The 18,342-nt window shown below is 40.4% G+C and overlaps 2 protein-coding genes across 2 annotated transcripts in view; both read right to left on the bottom strand.

Annotated features, from left to right (window-relative positions):
• LOC138304940 (general transcription factor 3C polypeptide 1-like) overlaps nt 1-18,342 on the bottom strand; it is a 363,966-nt gene that overhangs the window by 270,427 nt on the left and 75,197 nt on the right. The gene's annotated exons all lie outside the window — the stretch shown is intronic.
• LOC138304941 (FMRFamide receptor-like) overlaps nt 1-18,342 on the bottom strand; it is a 312,390-nt gene that overhangs the window by 234,219 nt on the left and 59,829 nt on the right. The window contains exon 3 of the mRNA XM_069245357.1: nt 7,745-7,824. The gene's annotated coding sequence lies outside the window, so the exon portion shown is untranslated. The remainder of the gene's footprint in view (nt 1-7,744; nt 7,825-18,342) is intronic.

Below are 18,342 nucleotides of genomic sequence, written 5' to 3'. Positions count from 1 at the left end.
TCAAGCACCTTGGATCGGGAGATATCAGGGAGGGATGTGGCCTACAGAGACAGTCAATCAAGCACCTTGGATCAGGAGATATCAGGGAGGGATGTGGCCTACAGAGACAGTCAATCAAGCACCATGGATCAGGAGATATCAGGGAGGGATGAGGCTACAGAGACAGTCAATAAAGCACCTTGGATCAGGAGATATCAGGGAGGGATGTGGCCTACAGAGACAGTCAATCAAGCACCTTGGATCAGGAGAGATCAGGGAGGGATGTGGCCTACAGAGACAGTCAATCAAGCACCTTGGATCAGGAGAGATCAGGGAGGGATGTGGCCTACAGAGACAGTCAATCAAGCACCTTGGATCAGGAGATATCAGGGAGGGATGAGGCTACAGAGACAGTCAATCAAGCACCTTGGATTGGGAGATATAAGGGAGGGATGTGGCCTACAGAGACAGTCAATCAAGCACCATGGATCAGGAGAGATCAGGGAGGGATGAGGCCTACAGAGACAGTCAATCAAGCACCTTGGATCGGGAGATATCAGGGAGGGATGAGGCCTACAGAGACTGTCAATCAAGCACCTTGGATCAGGAGATATCAGGGAGGGATGTGGCCTACAGAGACAGTCAATCAAGCACCTTGGATCAGGAGATATCAGGGAGGGATGTGGCCTACAGAGACAGTCAATCAAGCACCTTGGATCAGGAGATATCAGGGAGGGATGAGGCCTACAGAGACAGTCAATCAAGCACCTTGGATCAGGAGATATCAGGGAGGGATGTGGCCTACAGAGACAGTCAATCAAGCGTTAAGTCACACTACCAATTTGTTAAAGTTAGCAACACAGAACTACCAAAATCACATGCCAGCATCACAGGACTGCACAAATCATTTGCCATTGTTTACAATTGTAATGATAGAGGAAACTTACTCTGAAAAATCATCATTCTTCTGCAAATAACCCCCCCTCCCCAAACACCTACAATGTATTTCCTCCCTTCCCACAAACACCTACAATGTATTTCCTCCCTCCCCACAAACACCTACAATATATTTCCACCCTCCCCACAAACACCTACAATGTATCTCCCTGAAGGATGGATTTGATCAATTGAATAATCATAAACATCACAAGAAATGATTGTGACTATCAGAATACTGATATTCTTTTTTACTGACAAAAATCATGCAATCTAAACAGCTGTTTGTTTGTGTGTTATTTAATAAAAGTTAATTCACATGTGATTTTCTAAGTTCTAAAAATTGTGGTCAGTGTTAAGATATTATTGAAAGGTATTTTCAAGTAAAATGGTTAGCACATGATAGGTGTTCGTGTGGCTTGTCATTTTTGGCATGTATCGGCAAGGACATTCGTTTTGATTATGGGGTTTTAAATCCTTTAATTATATAGACTTTGTAAAAGGAAAATGTAAGTATGTAATCAGTGGTTAGGACACCATTCCCAACAGGGAATGTCTCTAAATGATCTCATTTCACTGTACAGCCAGATATAAATAACTAGTCCTTAAAATGAACCTAAAACTGTGCCTAGAGGAAATAAAGTGGTGACTTCACATATATATAAAATTGGCTTAAAGCACATGGAACTAAATATACAACATGTCTAGCGTTATTTTTGGTTATTTCATTAGAAAGCTTTTTAAACCTGTTTTTATCTATTCCTATTTAAGATGCTCCGAGGATGGAGCAGGACATACTAATGACATATACATGACAATGTTCATCTCAAGTCTCTTTTAAAACACTCGTTTACCATCCTAAAATAGCTGTTTTCTTCAAACATTCCACAGATGTACAATGTAGAATACAAACATTGCCTTTCCTTGAACATTAAATGTGGAGTTTAATAAATAGTTTCCCAGACTTTAGACCAGAAACATGCCCCAATCCCGACCAGATTGCTGTAGATTCCTTTTTAGGGAACATCAAAGGGGGTCATCTAACTTTACCTGTAATTAAGTTTGGTTATAAAACCCCTCAGCAAGCCTGTAGTCTTCAAACTTTGAGAATTGCCGAGTGAAATGATCAGTCATTTTATCACAGTATTGTAACACTGTCCAACAGTTATGCTCTCAACTATTGAATATCTGTTGAGCCAGAATCCAATCACCTTAAATGTCTCAATTACAGAGAACAGAATATTACAGATATATATATATCTATAACAGAAAATAAAATCCACTACCGTAACAGTCGTGGTCAGGTGGTGTGTGTACATTGAGCTGCAATGATTGGTCTGATGATCCAGGTTAATTACAATGATACACAGGTGAGCACAGTGAGGTAAACACATTGTCAGGTACAAATTATACAGTAATTATAGGGAAACGTAATCAGTATACATATTTAGTATAAAGTTTTGTCCGCATAGCCTATAATTTATGCCAGTCAAAAATTTCACAATTTCAGTTTTTAAAAAAACGAGAAAACCAAATTGTTGCGATTTTGAATGTTCGCGATTTGCCTTTCAGAACATAGATTATTCAACCGTTTATCAATATTTTGCAGATCAAATTTTCATGGTCATAGCAATGACCCCAGAAAATATCATTCAACAAAAATAGCTGGCTACAAGCTATCTGTACCTAAGGAAAGAAGTGTAAAGGGACAACATCACTCACTGATGATGTCATGCCAGATTCTGTAACTTCACTTTAATGATAAAATTGGTATAAAATACAAGTCAATATACTTCATACTTTTCCATTAAGCTCTTTTTTATCATGATGACAAGATCTATTATTGGATTATAGTTTCCTTTTTATAAATCATCTTCTAAATAAGTGTCATTCCTCCAAACCATAAATCAAAATAGCACAGTTTTTATATTTTAATGAGATGGACAGCGTATTTCAAAGTTACATTGATGAACATGACTTGGTATTTTTATTTTTCCCCTCCCACTGTAATTAGAGACAATAAGAATCACGATAATTTCCCACAGACTTGCATTAGTAACTGTCAGAGGTTTATATAGAGTTCTAGAATTTCTCTTTTCCTCTCCTTCACAGTGACTGCAATTTTGTTTCATTAACAGGTTTTTTTGGTAAGAGAGCGTTTTTTCAGATTTCAAAAGCATTATCCAAACAAACTCATGCTATTTGAAAATTAATTATTGGAAATGACTTCAAGAAATGTCACTTTATTTAAAGGATATCTGAAGGATCCTGCAGCGTCATTGATCACTGATGCGCTCCTTGTAGAATTTCATTAAAACATTAAGAGTGCTATTTCTACCTCCTCAGGTCGCGTGCACGTTAACCTAAACCTACTCAATACTTCGCCATCAGATTGAAGTGACATGAATTGATGAAATCACAGTAACGGTTTCATAAATTGAGCTTATCTGATTGGTTAATGTGTCCCTGTAGCCGTGAGGCCCCTTATAGCATTCACACAAAGAAATTCCCATGCTGGACATTATATTGTAGAAACATTCATATCAAGAATCACCACTCAGGTGACAGAAAATAGTTGGCCTCCAGAGAAATTAAGGATGACTTTAAAAAGATTGTGTTCAGTAAGAGAGATATATTTCAACCAATCATCAAAAGTACAAAGATAGCATTGAAATCAGGAAGAATAAATGAAGATGACACCAGTACTAAGCTATTTATAGAAACGTGAAGGATATATCTGAGTACTTTTCACCACACACATTGGACTCTCTGTCTGTCAATAAATCTTTTAATGTAGAATAAAGTCTTGGCCATCAAGTACTAAAATTTCTTCTATCTTCTTGTACTCAAACATTGTATTGGTACTAAGTCCTTTGTCTTTTGGTACTCAGACCTTTGTCTTTTTGTACTCAGACCTTTGTCTTTTTGTCTTTTTGTACTCAGACCTTTGTCTTTTTGTACTCAGACCTTTGCTGTTTAGTACTCAGACCTTTGAATTTTGGTACTCAGACCTTTGACTTTTGGTACTCAGACCTTTGGACTTTTGGTACTCAGACCTTTGACTTTTGGTACTCAGACCTTTGTCTTTTTGTACTCAGACCTTTGTCTTTTATTACTCGCACATTTGTCTTTTGATACTAAGACCTTTGCGTTTTGATACTCAGACCTTTGGACTTTTGGTACTCAGACCTTTGACTTTTGGTACTCAGACCTTTATCTTTTTGTACTCTGACAAACCTTTGATTTTTCGTACTCAGACCTTTGTCTTTTGGTACTCAGACCTTTGGACTTTTGGTACTCAGACCTTTGTCTTTTGGTACTCAGACCTTTGACTTTTTGTACTCAGACCTTCGTCTTTTGTACTCAGACCTTTGGACTTTTGGTACTCAGACCTTCGTCTTTTGTACTCAGACCTTTGGACTTTTGGTACTCAGACCTTCGTCTTTTGTACTCAGACCTTTGTCTTTTGGTACTCAGACCTTTGACTTTTTGTACTCGGACCTTCGTCTTTTGTACTCAGACCTTTGGACTTTTGGTACTCAGACCTTCGTCTTTTGTACTCAGACCTTTGGACTTTTGGTACTCAGACCTTCGTCTTTTGTACTCAGACCTTTGTCTTTTGGTACTAAGACCTTTGTTGTTTGGTACTCAGACCTTCGTCTTTTGTACTCAGACCTTTGGACTTTTGGTACTCAGACCTTTGACTTTTGGTACTCAGACCTTTATCTTTTTGTACTCTGACAAACCTTTGATTTTTCGTACTCAGACCTTTGTCTTTTGGTACTCAGACCTTTGGACTTTTGGTACTCAGACCTTTGTCTTTTGGTACTCAGACTTTTGACTTTTTGTACTCAGACCTTCGTCTTTTGTACTCAGACCTTTGGACTTTTGGTACTCAGACCTTCGTCTTTTGTACTCAGACCTTTGGACTTTTGGTACTCAGACCTTCGTCTTTTGTACTCAGACCTTTGTCTTTTGGTACTAAGACCTTTGTTGTTTTGTACTCAGACCTTTGTCTTTTTGTACTCAGACCTTTGCTGTTTAGTACTCAGACCTTTGAATTTTGATACTAAGACCTTTGCGTTTTGATACTCAGACCTTTGGACTTTTGGTACTCAGACCTTTGACTTTTGGTACTCAGACCTTTATCTTTTTGTACTCTGACAAACCTTTGATTTTTCGTACTCAGACCTTTGTCTTTTGGTACTCAGACCTTTGGACTTTTGGTACTCAGACCTTTGTCTTTTGGTACTCAGACCTTTGACTTTTTGTACTCGGACCTTCGTCTTTTGTACTCAGACCTTTGGACTTTTGGTACTCAGACCTTCGTCTTTTGTACTCAGACCTTTGGACTTTTGGTACTCAGACCTTCGTCTTTTGTACTCAGACCTTTGTCTTTTGGTACTAAGACCTTTGTTGTTTGGTACTCAGACCTTCGTCTTTTGTACTCAGACCTTTGCCTTTTATTACTCGAAACTTTGTCTTTTGGTACTCAGACCTTCGTCTTTTGTACTCAGACCTTTGTCTTTTGGTACTCAGACCTTCGTCTTTTGTACTCAGACCTTTGTCTTTTGGTATTCAGACCTTTGGACTTTTGGTACTCAAACCTTTGTCTTTTTGTACTCAGACCTTTGTCTTTGGTACTCAGACCTTTGCCTTTTGGTGCTCAGACCTTTGCCTTTTGGTATCTTGAAAATATTTTTAAATTTCCTGAATAAAAAATTTTGATTTGACAAGACTTAGCAATATTGCAGTGTAATTCACAAGAGAATTGAATCAATTTGAATGCTCTCCATCAGATGCCTTGATAATGATGTAAAACACCTCACCAAAGGCCTATCAAATTCATCTTAATGAAAGTAGCATCTATAGAGAATCTTTTACAATATCTTTCTTTAAAACAAGAAAGAAATGGGAATGAAAACTCAGTTGATTTAGATTCTGATTGTCAGCTTTGAAGCTATCAAATATCATCATCATGCAATCAGAGAAAAGCCCAGAGCTAACAGAAACTGCATGACACAAGACATAGGATGATTCTATGTAACTCTAATTCTCATTGTGCATAGTTTTAAATAATGAAAGTCTATTAGTTTCCTCCTTAGATTCCTATCTGACCTAAGATTCTAAGACACAGCACACTGAATGAATGTAAAATCTGAATACATATCATTGTGTGACTGCTATATACAGGCAGTTAATCATTGTCCTGTCTAGACAGGTTTTATCCTAACCATGTGACTGCTATATACAGGTAGTTAATCATTGTCCTGTCTAGACAGGTTTTTATCCTAACCATGTGACTGCTATATACAGGTAGTTAATCATTGTCCTGTCTAGACAGGTTTTTATCCTAACCATGTGACTGCTATATACAGGTAGTTAATCATTGTCCTGTCTAGACAGGTTTTTATCCTAACCATGTGACTGCTATATACAGGTAGTTAATCATTGTCCTGTCTAGACAGGTTTTTATCCTAACCATGTGACTGCTATATACAGGTAGTTAATCATGGTCCTGTCTAGACTTTTTATCCTAACCATGTGACTGCTATATACAGGTAGTTAATCATTGTCCTTTCTAGACAGGTTTTATCCTAACTATGTGACTGCTATATACAGGTAGTTAATCATTGTCCTGTCTAGACAGGTTTTTATCCTAACCATGTGACTGCTATATACAGGTAGTTAATCTTGGTCCTGTCTAGACAGGTTTTTATCCTAACCATGTGACTGCTATATACAGGTAGTTAATCATTGCCCTGTCTAGACAAGTTTTATCCTAACCATGTGACTGCTATATACAGGTAGTTAATCATTGTCCTGTCTAGACAGGTTTTTATCCTAACCATGTGACTGCTATATACAGGTAGTGAATCATTGTCCTGTCTAGACAGGTTTTTATCCTAACCATGTGACTGCTATATACAGGTAGTTAATCATTGTCCTGTCTAGACAGGTTTTTATCCTAACCATGTGACTGCTATATACAGGTAAGTTAATCATTGTCCTGTCTAGACAGGTTTTTATCCTAACCATGTGACTGCTATATACAGTTAGTTAATCATTGTCCTGTCTAGACAGGTTTTTATCCTAACCATGTGACTGCTATATACAGGTAGTTAATCAATGTCCTGTCCAGACAGGCTTTTATCCTAACCATGTGACTGCTATATACAGTTAGTTAATCATTGTCCTGTCTAGACAGGTTTTTATCCTAACCATGTGACTGCTATATACAGGCAGTTAATCATTGTCCTTTCTAGACAGGTTTTATCCTAACCATGTGACTGCTATATTCAGGTAGTTAATCATTGTCCTGTCTAGACAGGTTTTTATCCTAACCATGTGACTGCTATATACAGGTAGTTAATCATTGTCTTGTTTAGACAGGTTTTTATCCTAACCATGTGACTGCTATATACAGGTAGTTAATCATTGTCTTGTTTAGACAGGTTTTTATCCTAACCATGTGACTGCTATATTCAGGTAGTTCATCATTGTCCTGTCTAGACAGGTTTTTATCCTAACAATGTGACTGCTATATACAGGTAATTAATCATTGTCTTGTCTAGACAGGTTTTTATCCTAACCATGTGACTGCTATATACAGGTAGTTAATCATTGTCCTTTCGGCACCTTCTCTAACAGTCATTGTCTTTTGATCGCAAAAACAAGGATATTCCGCGGGAGCAGCGTTACCAGACAGTAACACATCATTAAGGCCTGATTCAGACAACCATATAGGATGTGCAATATGAAGCCCATCATCAGACCTGGAATGATATTCTCTCATCAAAGCAAACACGTCACTCACAGCATGACCTACCTTAAAAGCTTCTATCTCCGTTTTTTCCCTTTCTCCTGGATATCCTGATTTGTTTGTAATTGAAGACTTCACTTCACAATCTGTAGAACAAATACAAGAAACACACCTCAATCATTCAAACAGCAGAATTATCTAAAAAAATCAATATCAAAAACTTCTATTTTTTCTTTAATGTAATGCCTTTTCTAATTTTAGCTCTGGTTTTCATAGCGGCAATGGAACCTACCCAGAAATATATATATTACACTGAAACTACATGTACAATCATCCTAAGAACAATGGGAAAGTTTAATATGTATTACTATGCATTATTCAGACGATATTCATTACATAATTTTAGAGATGTAACAAACACTCCCGCCAATCTCTCCTAAATTAGGATCATCCTTGACACCTACATGCCGACCAAATCTTCAGACTACTATTCCCAGGTTGCCTACTACAGTTGTCACATCAACAGAACTAGTATACCAGCCCATACCACACCTTAAATTTGACCACCAACCATACCACACCTTAAATTTGACCACCAACCCATACCACACCTTAAATTTGACCACCAACCATACACACCTTAAATTTGACCACCAACCCATACCACACCTTAAATTTGACCACCAACCCATACCACACCTTAAATTTGACCACCAACCCATACCACACCTTAAATTTGAACCACACCTAAAATTTGACCACCAACCCATACCACACCTTAAATTTGACCACCAACCCATACCACACCTTAAATTTGACCACCAACCCATACCACACCTTAAATTTGACCACCAACCCATACCACACCTTAAATTTGACCACCAACCCATACCACACCTTAAATTTGACCACCAACCCATTTGACCATCAACCCATACCACACCTTAAATTTGACCACCAACCCATACCACACCTTAAATTTGACCACCAACCCATACCACACCTTAAATTTGACCAGAGGCAAAAAGACAAAGACCATCGGTAAAATTTATATAGTTACATCCAAATTCAGTGAAAACTAGAACTGTCACCAGAGTGGACGACTAATACCCCCTGCTACACAAATGTAGTAATAACTCCATTAAAAGGGGATATTGCAGAACCCTACATAGTTTACTCAACTCCCCTTTATGTCAGAGGTCTGTGTACCAAAGTTTATCAAAATCTGTCAAATAGATTAAGAGGAGTTTGGCTGACAAAGGTCTTTCTACAGACAGACAGACAGACAGACAGACAGACAGACAGGCGGACAGACAGACAGACGGACATCCCAATTCCAGTATACCCCCCTTAACTTTCTTGCAGAGGGCATATAAAATTCTCTCTATATTAGTTCCATATCAAATTGAAAGAGGACAGGATGTGATGTGACTTAACAAACATTGTTAACACTTTATGTGCATTCTACTGGTGTTCACTCTAAACATATTTATTAATTAAAATCCATTTCAAATGTAAATTTAGCCAATGAGTAGAGGCAGTAAGGATTTATAATTAGTAGTACTGCCATGGTAACTCAGATACTCTGGTGGTAGCTGGTGGCTAGCTAAAACATGTCATACACACCCTCTACACCAATATCACAACGTCCAAGACAGGACAACAACAATGTTTGACAGAGCAACATGGCAATGTCCAGACAACAAGACAGGACAACAACAATGTTTGACAGAGCAACATGGCAATGTCCAGACAACATGACAGGACAACAACAATGTTTGACAGAGCAACATGGCAATGTCCAGACAACAAGACAGGACAACAACAATGTTTGACAAAGCAACATGGCAATGTCCAGACAACAAGACAGGACAACAACAATGTTTGACAGAGCAACATGGCAATGTCCAGACAACATGACAGGACAACAACAATGTTTGACAAAGCAACATGGCAATGTCCAGACAACAAGACAGGACAACAACAATGTTTGACAAAGCAACATGGCAATGTCTAAGACAACATGACAAGACAACAATATCATGTCAGAATACATATCGTTTTGATTCTATATTTAAGGAGTAGTAAGGAGTAGTATGTATTGACAGGTGAGGTAAATGTCACACCAAACGACCTTGGACCGTCCTCACCAGTGTGTATGTATATCAGTGCTAACTACTTAAACTGAGGAGATGATTATAAATTGAAAGTTATTTTAGCAAATGGTTTAGAAAACATTCGTGACAAATATTACTCCCCTAACAAGGAATCACACATTAAACATCAACTATCAGACAGATACCTTTTATACAAAGTTAACTAGATCAATATTTTTCAATTAGATTCTGTAAAGTGAGATATTGTTTAAAGAAAATCCTTGTTATTGAGATTAAATCAGTGTGACATGTTCTCAAAAATCAATGCAAGAATCACACCGGCACATAAGTCTCTAGAGTACCATGTGATCTCGGTATCAAAGTAAGGAAAATCAACATTATTAGATTCTGGTTGACATATCAACTCCTCATAACCACCCTGAGTTAGTTAAGGAAGGGAATTCATGGACACATTTGTACATTAATATATTAACATAATGACATGTAAAGGAAATAAGATGGGTATTATTGTTTTCTGGTAATATTCTGGGGCCACTGGGGTAAAGACCAGGGGCGACTGGGGTAAAGACCTGGGATCACTGGGATAAAGACCAAGGATCACAGAGGTAAAGATCAGGGACCCACTGGGGTAGAGATCAGGGGCCACTGGGGTAAAGACCTGGGATCACTGGGATAAAGACCAAGGATCACAGAGGTAAAGACCTGGGATCACTGGGATAAAGACCAAGGATCACAGAGGTAAAGACCTGGGACCACTGGGGTAAAGACCTGGAATCACTGGGGAAAAGACCAGGGGTCACTGGGGTAGAGATCAGGGGCCATTGGGGTAAAGACCTGGGGCCACTGGGGTAAAGACCAGGGGCGACTGGGGTAAAGACCTGGGATCACTGGGATAAAGACCAAGGATCACAGAGGTAAAGATCTGGGCCCACTTGGGTAAAGACCTGGGACCACTGGGGTAAAGACCTGTGATCACTGGGGTAAAGAACCGGGATCACTGGGGTAAAGACCAGGGGTCACTGGGGTAGAGATCAGGGGCCACTGGGGTAAAGACATGGGATCACTCGGGTAAAGACCTGGAACCACTGGGGTAAAGACCTGGGATCACTCGGGTAAAGACCTAGGAACATTGGGGTAAAGACCTGGGGTCACTGAGGTAAAGACCTGGAATCACTGGGGTAAAGACCAGGGGCCACTGGGGTAAAGACCAAGGGGCTACTGGGGTAAAGACCAGGGGCCACTGGGGTAAAGACGGGGCCACTGGGGTAAAGACCAGGGGCTACTGGGGTAAAGACCAGGGGCCACTGGGGTAAAGACCTGGGACCACTGGGGTAAAGACCTGGGATCACTGGGGTAAACACCTGGGGTCACTGGGGTAAAGACCTGGGGTCACTGGGGTAAAGACCAGGGGCCACTGGGGTAAAGACCTGGGGTCACTGGGGTAAAGACCTGGGATCACTGGGGTAAAGACCTGGGGCCACTGGGGTAAAGACCAGGGGTCACGGGGGTAAAGACCCGGGATCACTGGGGTAAAGACCAAGGGCACTGGGTAAAGACCAGGGGCACTGGGGTAAAGACCGGGTAAAGACCAGAGGTCACTGGGGTAAAGACCAGGGCTCGATCACTGGGGTAAAGACAAAGAGCCACTAGGGTAAAGACCAGGGGTCACTGGGGTAAAGACCAGGGGCCACTGGAGTAAAGACCTGGAGCCACTGGGGTAAAGACCTGGGACCACTGGGGTAAAGACCAGGGGCCACTGGGGTAAAGACCTGGAGCCACTGGGGTAAAGACCTGGGACCACTGGGGTAAAGACCAGGGGCCACTGGGGTAAAGACCTGGGGCCACTGGGGTAAAGACCTGGGCCCACTGGGGTTAAGATCTGGGCCCACTGGGGTAAAGACCTGGAGCCACTGGGGTAAAGACCTGGGATCACTGGGGTAAAGACCTGGGGCCACTGGGGTAAAGACCTGGGATCACTGGGGTAAAGACCACTGGGGTAAAGGGCACTGGGGTAAAGACCAGGGATCACTGGGGTAAAGACCTGGGGTCACTGGGGTAAAGAACTTGGGTCACTGGGGTAAAGACCTGGGGCCACTGGGGTAAAGACCAGGGGTCACTTGGGTAAAGACCTGGGGTCAATCAAGGAAAACCCATGTGTTTGGGTATGTGACTTACAGAGTACTCAAGGAAAACCCATGTGGTTAGGTATGTGATCCCCAGAGTACTCAAGGAAAATCCATGTAGTTGGTTATGTGAACCCCAGAGTACCCAAGGAAAATCCATGTGGTTAGGTATGTGAACCCCTGAGTACTCAAGGAAAACCCATGTGGTTAGGTATGTGACCCCCCCCCCCCCCCCCCCAGAGTACTCAATTAAGGAAAACCCATGTGGTTAGGTATGTGACCCCCAGAGTACTCAATTAAGGAAAACCCATGTGGTTAGGTATGTGAACCCCAGAGTACTCAAGGAAAACCCATGTCGTTGGGTATGTGAACCCCAGAGTACTCAAGAAAAACCCATGTGGTTAGGTATGTGACCCCCATAGTACTCAATTAAGGAAAACCCATGTGGTTAGGTAGGTGAACCCCAGAGTACTCAAGGAAAACCCATGTGGTTGGGTATGTGACCCCCAGAGTACTCAAGGAAAACCCATGTGGTTAGGTATGTGACCCCCAGAGTACTCAAGGAAAACCCATGTGGTTGGGTATGTGACCCCCAGAGTACTCAAGGAAAACCCATGTGGTTGGGTATGTGACCCCCAGATTACTCAAGGCAAACCCATGTGGTTAGGTATGTGACCCCCAGAGTACTCAAGGAAAACCCATGTGGTTGGGTATGTGACCCCCAGAGTACTCAAGGAAAACCCATGTGGTTAGGTATGTGACCCCGAGAGTGGTCAAGGAAAACCCATGTGGTTGGGTATGTGACCCCCAGAGTACTCAAGGAAAACCCATGTGGTTAGGTATGTGACCCCGAGAGTGGTCAAGGAAAACCCATGTGGTTGGGTATGTGACCCCCAGAGTACTCAAGGAAAACCCATGATGTTGGGTATGTAGAACTCTCTTATTGTTTAGTACTGAACATGTAACCTCAATCATATAGATATCAGCTTCCTCTTTACCCTACTATCTGTAACTTCAAGTCAAGGTCCAGGATGTTTTCTCTGTAGCATGATTTTTCAATTACGCTATCATGTTTGATTTTATTGTTACTTCCGTTCATTATTTGCTGATCAAGTGTCAACATCCGTGAAGTCACAGTCAATCAGAGAAGTATTGCCTTTGTATTGTATCTGACAATGTTTGTTAGTTCTGATCACAGGTCCTACTGATACACTTAAGCCTTGACGGAGTCGCTACAGGGAAATGGTATTAGTAGAAATGCTGTCAGCACCCTGTTATCATATACATCAATATGCCTGCGTTAATCCTCCGCTCTGTTTTTATAAATTAATAAAAGAATAAAAATAAAATTTGTTTATAAATAAAAATGTGAATTTGATCATAACCGTCTAGGAGAAAATTACACAATTCCATGATGTATAAATTAATCCAGTAAATTTCACCTGGATGATAACGAGGTGTAACCACCTGTTGTGAATTACCTTGACCAACGTATTATTATATGACATTGATATGACCAAGACAAATGAACATCCCCTTAGCTGATAATCTTCACTATAAGAGTCGTACCAAAAAACTCCTTCATAAATTATATCATATGAAATTCATTTTTCAAAAGTTCAAATGTCTTCTATATCCAATAATTTGATAAGTTTAATGAATTACATGTTAACAAGTCAAAAGTATGGCACTATGTATGTATCGGAACACCACTCTACTACTGACCAGAACCAATACTGGCCATCAAGGTGTTTTACACTGGTCAGTCTGGTCCTAACACCACTCTATACTGACCAGTAACAATATTGGTTATTAAGGAGTTTACATTGGTCAGTCTGGTCCTAACACCACTCTATATTGACCAGTAACAATATTGGTTATTAAGGAGTTAACAGTGGTCAGTCTGGTCCTAACACCGCTCTATACTGACCAGTTTCAATACTGGCCATCAAGGTGTTTTACAGTGGTCAGTCTGGTCCTAACACTACTCTATACTGACCAGTACCAATATTGGTTATTAAGGAGTTTTCAGTGGTCAGTCTGTTCTAACACCACTCTATACTGACCAGTAGCAATACTGGACATCAAGGAGTTTACAGTGGTCAGTCTGGTCCTAACACCACTCTATTACTGACCAGTACCAATATTGGTAATTAAGAAGTTTACAATGGTCAGTCTGGTCCTAGAACCACTCTATACCGACCAGTTTCAATACTGGCCATCAAGAGGTTACAGTGGTCAATCTGGCCCTAAAATCACTCTATACCGACCAGTAACAATATTGGTTATTAAGGAGTTTTCAGTGGTCAGTCTGGTCCTAACACCATTCTATACTGACCAGTAACAATATTGGTTATTAAGGAGTTTTCATTGGTCAGTCTGGTCCTAACACCACTCTATACTGACCAGTTTCAATACTGGCCATCAAGGAGTTTACAGTGGTCAGTCTGGTCCTTACACCACTCTATACTGACCAGTAACAATATTGGTTATTAAGGAGTTTTCAGTGGTCAGTCTGGTCCTAACATCATTCTATACTGACCAGTAACAATATTGGTTATTAAGGAATTTTCAATGGTCAGTCTGGTCCTTACACCAATCTATACTGACCAGTACCAATATTGGTTATTAAGGAGTTTTCAGTGGTCACTCTGTTCTAACACCACTCTATACTGACCAGTACCAATACTGGACATCAAGGAGTTTACAGTGGTCAGTCTGGTCCTTACACCACTCTATACTGACCAGTAACAATATTGGTTAAGGAGTTTACAGTGGTCAGTCTGGTCCTTACACCAGTCTATACTGACCAGTAACAATATTGGTTGTTAAGGAGTTTTTAGTGGTCAGTCTGGTCCTAACACCACTCTATACTGACCAGTTTCAATACTGGCCATCAAGGAATTTACAGTGGTCAGTCTGGTCCTTACACCACTCTATACTGACCAGTAACAATATTCGTTATTAAGGAGCTTTCAGTGGTCAGTCTGGTCCTAACATCATTCTATACTGACCAGTAACAATATTGGTTATCAAGGAGTTTACAGTGGTCAGTCTGGTCCTTACACCACTCTATACTGACCAGTAACAATATTGGTTATTAAGGAGCTTTCAGTGGTCAGTCTGGTCCTAACATCATTCTATACTGACCAGTAACAATATTGGTTATTCTGGTCCTAACACCACTCTATACTGACCAGTTACAGTGGCCATCAGTTTACAGTGGTCAGTCTTGGTCCTTAACACCACTCTATACTGACCAGTAACAATATTCGTTATTAAGGAGCTTTCAGTGGTCAGTCTGGTCCTAACATCATTCTATACTGACCAGTACGAATATTGGTTATTAAGGAGTTTACAGTGGTCAGTCTGGTTGGTCCTTACACAACTCTATACTGTCCAGTACCAATATTGGTTATTAAGGAGTTTACAATGGTCAGTCTGGTCCTATTACCACTCTCTACTGACCAGTAGGCTATCAATAAGTTAACAATGGTCAGTCTATCACTACTCCCTAACATCCATTTGCTGACCACAGGACATCTGTGATTAGTTTGTCAACAAGCTTTTACCATGTTTCCGTCCCCAGTTAGGCGCACCCATTCACCGACTTAGTGAGTTTATTTCACTTCATTATTACCACACTGATCTCCTTATCATCGGATTGATTCAGTCCAAACTAACAACGATATATCATTGTGTCCACCACCGTCTTCTTGCCCCAACAGTAAAGTCATTTTCCTTAATAGAGAAATATTTGCTGACCAAGTCAAGTGAAAGCCATCTCTGACATCCATCATCCGCCTCTACTCCAGCAGGTTTATAATACCATTACTGACCTCTTGGTGCCTTTAATATGGACACTGAATAGCAGTAATATTATATATTTATGTGATATTTCATCTCATCGTAAAGTTGTACAGAAAATCCCAGAGTGTACTTTTTTGTCCTGAAGTATCAGAACAGTTATCTATAACTACAATATGTAAGTGATTCCATGTAAGGATTTTCTACTTGTTCAGATGAGATATACATGCACTGTGAGAAGTAAATGGAGAAGTCAGCCAAGGATCTGAATCCAAACCCTCTTAACCTGGGGGGAGTTCTATCATGCTCTACCTTAGGCATCCTATACCAGTTACAATGTCAAGTGCTTGAAAACGATATTGGGTGCTCATTTTTAGTCATGATTTCTTACACCAAATGGTGCCAAACGTTGGTCAAAATATGAGGATCTCTAAAGATATGTACCAATTACTTCTTGTCACCAACCCTTAGAAAACACACCCCTGAAATTCCATAATGGACTGGTCTAGTCTTTAATTAAGAAGAGCCTAAATGCGTCTTCAAAGGTGAATGAGTTATTACAAGATATCTGATTGAAATTAAAAGCAATAATGGTGTTATTGTGATAGAATCAACAGTAAGCAGACCTGTCTAATCCTGTATTGTTAGGAAAGCTCTTTGTCAAATCAAGTACTTCTCCAGTCCCTAATAATAAACAAGAGGCCCATGGGCCTTAACGGTCATCTGACTAATAGTACAATACAACATAGTCGTTTAAAGACTTTAGTCTATTTGACCTCTGTGACCTTGATTGAAGGTCAAGGTAATTCATTTGAACAAACTTGGTAGTCCTTCATCCCAGCATGCTACATGCTCAATATCAGTGCCCTGGGCCTTCTGGTCCTTGAGAAGAAGTCATTTAAAGATTTTAGTCTATTTGCCACCCGTGACCTTAAATGAAGATCAAGGTCATTCATTTGAATAAACTTGATAGCCCTTCATCCAAGCATGCTGCATGCCCAATATCAGTACTCTTGGCCTTCTGGTTCTTGAGAAGAAGTCATTTAAAGATTTTAGCCTATATGACCCCCGTGACCTTGAATAAAGGTCAAGGTCATTCATTTGAACAAACTTGGTAGCCCTTCATCCCAGCATGCTACAGGCCCAATATCAGTACCATGTGCCTTCTGGGTCTTGAAAAGAAGTTGTTTAAAGATTTTAGCCTTTTTGACCCCCATGACCTTGAATGAAGATCAAGGCCATTCATTTGAACGAATTTTTGATAGCCCTTCATCCAAGCATGTCAAAGGCCCAATATCAGGTCTCTAGGCCTCTTAGTTATTGACAAGAAGTTGTTTAAAGGATTTTAGCCTTTTTGACCCCTGTGACCTTATATGAAGGTCAAGGTCCTTCATTCGAACAAACTTGGTAGCCCTTCATCCCAGCATGCTGTAGGCCCAATATGAGTATCCTGGGCCTTCTGGTTCTTGAGAAGAAGTCATTTAAAGATTTTAGCCTATTTGACCCCCGTGACCTTGAATGAAGATCAAGGTCATTCATTGGAACAAACTTGGTAGCCCTTCATCCCAGCATGCCACAGGTCTAATATCAGGTCTCTAGGCCTCTTAGTTATTCACAAGAAGTTGTTTTAAGGATTTTAGCCTATTTGACCCCTGTGACCTTGAATGAAGGTCAAGGTCATTTATTTGAACAAACTTGGTAGCCCTTCATCCCAGCACCCTACAGGCCAAATATCAGTACCCTGGTCATTCTGGTTAATGAGAAGAAGTCATTTAAAGATTTTAGCCTTTTTGAACCCTGTGACCTTGAATGAAGGTTAAGGTCATTCATTTGAACAAACTTTATAGCCCTTCATCCAAGCATGCTACATGCCCAATATCAGTACCCTGGGCCTTCTGGTTCTTGAGAAGAAGTCATTTAAAGATTTAAGCCTATTCAAAAGCCCCGTGACCTTGAATGAAGATCAAGGTCATTCATTTGAACAAACTTGGTAACCCTTCATTCCAGCATGTCACAGGCCCAATATCAGTACCCTGGGCCTTCTGGTTCTTGAGAAGAAGTCATTTAAAGATTTTAGCCTATTTGGGCCTCGTGACCTTGAATGAAGATCAAGGTCATTTATTTGAACAAACTTGGTAGCCCTTCATCCAAGCATGCCACAGGCCTAATGTCAGGTCTCTAGGCCTCTTAGTTATTCACAAGAAGTTGTTTAAAGGATTTTAGCCTATTTGACCCCTGTGACCTTGAATGAAGGTCAAGGTCATTTATTTGAACAAACTTGGTAGCCCTTCATCCCAGCATCATACAGGCTAAATATCAGTACCCTGGGCCTTCTGGTTCTTGAGAAGAAGTCATTTAAAGATTTTAGCCTTTTTGACCCCTGTGACCTTGAACGAAGGTCAAGGTCATTCATTTGAACAAACTTGGTAGCCCTCCATCCCAGCAACCTACAGGCCAAATATGAGTACCCTGGGCCTTCCGGTTATTGAGAAGAAAAGTTTTTGCAATGACAATAGTTTAGTCAGATGACCTAAAAATCAACACTTCCATTTCAAATTTATAACAGTGGAAATGACTAGCAGCTCATTTTTTGATGTAACCAGAAGCTATTTTCCTT

This window comes from Argopecten irradians, chromosome 12, assembly GCF_041381155.1.
Source record: "Argopecten irradians isolate NY chromosome 12, Ai_NY, whole genome shotgun sequence".
Classification (NCBI taxonomy): Eukaryota; Metazoa; Mollusca; class Bivalvia; order Pectinida; family Pectinidae; genus Argopecten; species Argopecten irradians.
The sequence above is the reverse complement of the archived record's forward strand: the minus strand, read 5'-3'. Positions and strand labels throughout refer to the sequence as shown.